At 29.9% G+C, this 5,832-nt stretch overlaps 1 long non-coding RNA gene across 4 annotated transcripts; it reads left to right on the forward strand.

Moving 5' to 3' along the window:
* Positions 1–1,764: 1,764 nt before the first annotated feature.
* LOC141693697 (uncharacterized) lies at positions 1,765–4,237 on the forward strand. 4 transcript variants are annotated; one of them, XR_012563196.1, is made up of 5 exons: positions 1,765–1,995; positions 2,156–2,420; positions 2,570–3,324; positions 3,415–3,876; positions 3,974–4,237. It is a non-coding gene; the product is annotated as an uncharacterized LOC141693697 (long non-coding RNA). The 4 variants fall into 4 exon arrangements; XR_012563193.1 differs by having other exon boundaries at positions 1,765–2,420; XR_012563195.1 differs by having other exon boundaries at positions 1,765–2,420; positions 2,570–2,730.
* The last annotated feature ends 1,595 nt before the right edge of the window (positions 4,238–5,832 follow it).

Here is a 5,832-nt window from a genome sequence, read left to right on the forward strand (position 1 = left end):
TCCATATGTTTTGATCGTTCAAAAATATTTTTAAAATAATCGAAACTTCAACTCAGGAGTAAACACTAGTTAACAGTACTAGTCAAACTGATGTTTGACTATTAAAATGGCAAACCAGATAAAAATATTTTGACATTAAATTTTGGTTATATCACTAATATATATATATATTTACATCCATACGGTTGGATCGTTGAAAAATATTTTTAAAATAATGGAAACACCAATTCAGGATTAAACATTAGTTAGCTGTACTAGTCAACCTGATGCTTGTGTGTTAAAATGGCAAACCAAATAAATTTATTTTGATATGAAATTTTGAATATATCACTGATATATATATCTAGTGACATCCATACGGTTGGATCGTTGAAAAATATTTTTAAAATAATCGAAACACCAATTCAGGATTAACCACTAGTTAGTTGTACTAGTCAAACTGATACTTGACTGTTAAAATAACAAATCAAATAAAATTATTTTAATATCAAAATTTGGTTATATCACTAATATATATCTATTGACATCCGTACGGTTGGATCGTTGAAAAATATTTTTAAAATAATTAAAATATCAATTCAGGATTGAACACTAGTTAGATGTACCAGTTAAACTGATACTTGATTGTTAAAATGGCAAACCAAATTAAATTATTTTGATTTTAAATTTTGGTTATATCACTAATATATATATCTATTTAAGTCCATACGGTTGGATCGTTGAGATATATTTTTAAAATAATCAAAACACCAATTCAGGATTAAACACTAGTTAGCTGTACTAGTCAAAGTGATGCTTGACTGTTAAAATTTCAAACCTACTAAAATTATTTTGATATGAAATTATGGTCATATCACTAATATATATATCTGTTGACATCCATACGGTTGGATCATTGAAAAATATTTTTAAAATAATCAAAACACCAATTTAGGATTAAACACTAGTTAACTGTACTAGTTAAACTCATGCTTTATTGTTAAAATGGCAAATCGAATAAAATTATTTTGATATAAAATTTTGGTTATATCACTAATATATATATCTATTGAAATCCATACGGTTGGATCGGTATTTTTAAGTTAATCGAAACACCAATTCAGGATTAAACACTAGTTAGTTGTACAAGTCAAACTCATGACTTTTAAAATGACAAACCAAAAAAAATTATTTTGATATAAAATTTTAGTTAAATTACTAATATATATATCTATTTACATCCATAAGGTTGGATCGTTGAAAAATATTTTTAAAATAATCGAAACACCAATTCAGGATTAAACACTAGTTAGTTGTACAAGTCAAACTCATGCTTGACTGTTAAAATGACAAACCAAATAAAATCATTTTAATATGAAATTTTTGTTATATCACTAATAGATATATCTATTTACATCCATATAATTGGATCGTTAACAAATATTTTTAAAATATTCGAAACATCAATTCAGGATTAAACACTATTTAATTGTACTAGTCAAACTAATGGTTGACTCTTAAAATGGCAAACCGAATAAAATTATTTTGATATAAAATTTTGGTTATATCACTAATATATATATCTATTGACACGAATCGGTGAATATTTTTTTTAAAATAATCGAAACATCAATCGGTGAATGTTTTTTTTAAAATAATCGAAATATTTTTAATTTCTACAAATTAATTGAAGTACTAAATTAAGTTATAATTATATTAAATTTAAAATATTTTATAATATTGATAAAAGGGAATACTGTATTGTAATTGAATGTTGGGCTGGGCTACTGAAATTTGGGTTTGGCCGCTAAAATTTTATACGAGCGGGAAGTGAATTTTTTGGAGAAGAGGAAAGGGGGAATCAATTGGAGGAACTAAACATTGGATTTGCTTCATGCTCTCTCTTATTCTTCTGCTCTGATTTAAGATTCAGAAAATTATTGGGTTTAATTAGGGGCAAAATATTCGAGCAATACATTTAAGCAATTGATTCAGTGTTTCAGATTATGGTTGAAGGTCTCTTCCGATCTTGGTTCAATATCTCTTCCAATTTTTATCTTCTATTTAAATTGTATGTGTGTAATTTATGTGTTGGCATGCTTCATTGATGATGTGCACATATCTGTAATTCTTTATATAAGTTGTGTTGCTATTCTACTTTTCCTTTTGTTATTAGGGCGTGTTCGTGTTTAGGCAGTGTTAAGATTGGATAAGGAGTGCATTGTAAGGTTTGGAGAAGTGGGTTTGCTGGTAATTTGTTTGTGCGGACTGGTTTGGTTGATTTTTATGCCAAGATTGGTGAAATGGAGAAGGCACGGTTGGTGTTTGATGAAATGTCTGAACCAGATTTGGTTTCGTGGAATGCGTTGATTCCTGGGTATTATTTGCAAGGGTTTTATGATGAGGATGACACTGAAGAACTGCAGGAGTGGGATCAACAGGTACTTTATCTTTTGTGGCTGGTTCCTGATTTACTGGTTCTTGGTATTTGTTCAAAAATATTGGATCCAATTTTTAGCCAGTAGGTTTCAAATTACATTTTTGTAAATAAACATATGCAGTAGCTAATCGCATTTTGTCATCTTTCAAGATACCCAGTATACAATGGTGCCAGAAATTAAAAGACCCTTGTCAAGATCAGCTCTTGAGGTCCAGGCCAACGATAGCTTTGACAATTCTTTCCCTTGCCAAAAAATGAGGATGTTTCAGTAGACTGCTGATGCAAATCTCAGTGTTCGATACATGCATTAGGTTAGTTCTAGTATAAAATGTAAATTGTATATCATAGTAGCTTTTCAGTTTTACTCCCTACAAAGGTCAGGATGATGGGTTCAATGATTTCGAGTTGAGCCTTCCTAAGCTATTCTTTTTCCCGTGAACGTCGCACATGCTCATATGCTTCTGTTATTTTTTCATTGGAAATCCATATGAGCTAGAGTTAGATATTAAATTTAGAAATTTCTGTTTGTTATATTATTAATGTGCGGCGACAAGTGCCCACAATAAAAAAACAAAATCATTTGAATTATATATGTATACAGTTTGTTTTTTGGACAGTTATGCACTATTACCATATAAATACTTTGCCCATATAACATTCAGACTAAACTTCCATTTTTGTATGTTTAATGGTGTGAATTTTAAGGCTCAAGAGCCTAGTTGAAGTTTATTTGAGTATTATATCTGCAGCATAATGTTATTCCCTTGTCAGATATTTACTCCAATCAAAGCTTCAAGCCTGTTAAACCACAATAGTTACGTGCAATTATCTATAAATTAAATAGAGAATGGTGCTACCTTTTATAATGGCAGCCTTAGCCTCTTGGTGATTAACAAGAACAGAGGGTATAGTCAATGCTACGTCGACCATGCAACTACTTTTTAAATTATCTTGTTTTAATTTATGGTTCTCATTGGAAGGATTTGTTTTGGCAGATTGTCGGTCTTTATCAGGCACTGAACGGTGTTCTGGATAGCATGGCTAAGAAAGGCTTACCTATCCCTGTTTAAAGTCTAGCATCCGATTCAACTGTTTTTTTGAACTAGCAAACATACAATACGATCAAATGGCTTCTTCAGTATTAATTTTGGTTGCTGTTGTAGATATTAGTACTAGTATCCCATTGCATCTTTTAGAATATAGCGGCACTTTGGAATTTGCTTGCTTTTGTCTAATATGTATATGCTTATTGTCTTCTAACGTCTCAAATCCATCCATGCACAATAGATGCAACTAGAATACAAATTGTGTATTTTCATTGTCAGCTGCTATGTTTATTATATTTTACCTGTTTTGGATTTCCCTCTTTACAGCCTGCTCTGCTTCCAGAAAGGACAGCAGAAGTAACATCATCCGTATATTCTGTTATGGGCCTTCTTTGCTTGGCTGAGTCTCAGGTGAAAGTCTGTTTTTTCATGTTTATTAGTTTGAAGGCTTAAACTTTTTTGATAGTTTTATTTACGGAGATAACAATGAACCAAAATTTTCTTTCAGGGTGTAATCATAAGGAAATCTGAGGAGAAAGGAAACACACAAAGTCTATTAACAAAGTTGCATTATGGTGATGTACAGATGCTAGATGCTAGATGAAGCGATTATTTTATTACAGTCAATGACTGAAGATAAAAAGAATATTTCAGTACACTTTGTGGTATATATTCAATATGCATATCCATTCTTATATTGGTTAATTGGTTATCTTTTGTTTTTAATATCGTGGCAGTATCTATATAATATGGCTTGTTACTTTTCATGTCATTTATAATAGTTGATTTTTACCTACTGTTGAAGGAAATAATGGAAACTAATTAACTAAACATAGTCTCCCGTCGTTAGTCCATCTTTTGAAGAAATCTATCTATTTATAAAATTAGATGTTGAAGAAATCTATCCATTTATAAAATTAGATGTTGAAGAAATCTATCAAATAATTAAATTGGGGTTGCCGGAAAGTGCCCAGAATGCGGCTAGATATTTTTTTTTAAACCTGGAAATTCAAACTTACGACGGTTGTTCATCACATATTTCGTCGTAAATAGGCCCCAATTCCTAAAATACGACGTTTTTTTTGTCGTAAATTTATAACTTACGACGCATTTTTTGTCGTAAAATTATGTTTTATTTTATTAAAAGTGGGTCCCGTAAAGTAATATTCGACGTTTTTTTCGTCGTAAGTACATAACTTACGACGTTATTTTTCGTCGTATTTTGGTATCTTACGACGATATATTCCGTCGCAAGTAGATTTAATATTTTATTGAGTATGTGGGCCCCTACTTCCTAACTTGCGACACAATTTTATCTTGTGACGAAAAAACGAACTTACTACTCGACCAAAAACGACGATTTTTTTCCGTCGTAAATGGCTCAATTACGACGATTTCAGTTCAAAAAAACCGTCGTAAATGGCCAGATTTGTTGTAGTGAATATAAAATTCAAAATAAACTAAATATAATTACTTAGATATGACTTCTAACGAACTTATATAATAATTACGGGTTGTAGATAGTGTTAAAATAAAACAAAATCTTATATACTATTCACTAGGGCTAAAAATGATTTATACAATTATTCAATGATAAAATAAAATTAAAATAAAAAATATTTAGATAACTAAAACTAAATAATTTATACTTTTTTGGGCTAAAAAAAAATTATAACATATATCCAGCTTAAACAAATCAAATCAAAACTGAAAATAAATGATTTGATTTAGTCGATGTAATTGGTCTTAAATTAAAACAATAATTATTTTGATTTATACATACCGCATAACATATATCAAAATTAGTTACTATAATATAATAAAGATATATATATCCGGCTATACTTATTCAGACATATTTATATAGAATATAGAATATGTAAATATAGAATATAACTATAAAAAGATATAATACACAATACCGAATAGTGACTGTTTGTAGTCACTTTTATCCCACATAAAAACACTTTTGATATCTTCAACCCAATCTTACTTAAAAACACTCGCAGAACTTCTACTGTGTAAATGTGTAAATCAAATAACTCCCTGTTCAAAAAAGACAAGACATTCTATCTATCAAAAAATGACTAGTGCCAATAATGTATGAAACCCATAATATAATAATAATAGAATTAAGTACCTTAACAGATTGAATAAACTGACACTATATGTTACTAACACTGTTTGCTACTAACACTTCAAAATACAAGATCAATCTTTCCCATAAGTTAATCAACCACTCTAATTCGATGCCTCTAAGACCTTCTATCTAATACCATATCCCCCGAAGGTTTAAACAATGAAAATCTAGTGAAAGTAGGTTATCCCAAGTTCTTCTCGGGACATGTCCAAACCATCGCAGTCTAC

This window comes from Apium graveolens, chromosome 10, assembly GCF_009905375.1.
Source record: "Apium graveolens cultivar Ventura chromosome 10, ASM990537v1, whole genome shotgun sequence".
NCBI classification, from domain to species: Eukaryota; Viridiplantae; Streptophyta; class Magnoliopsida; order Apiales; family Apiaceae; genus Apium; species Apium graveolens.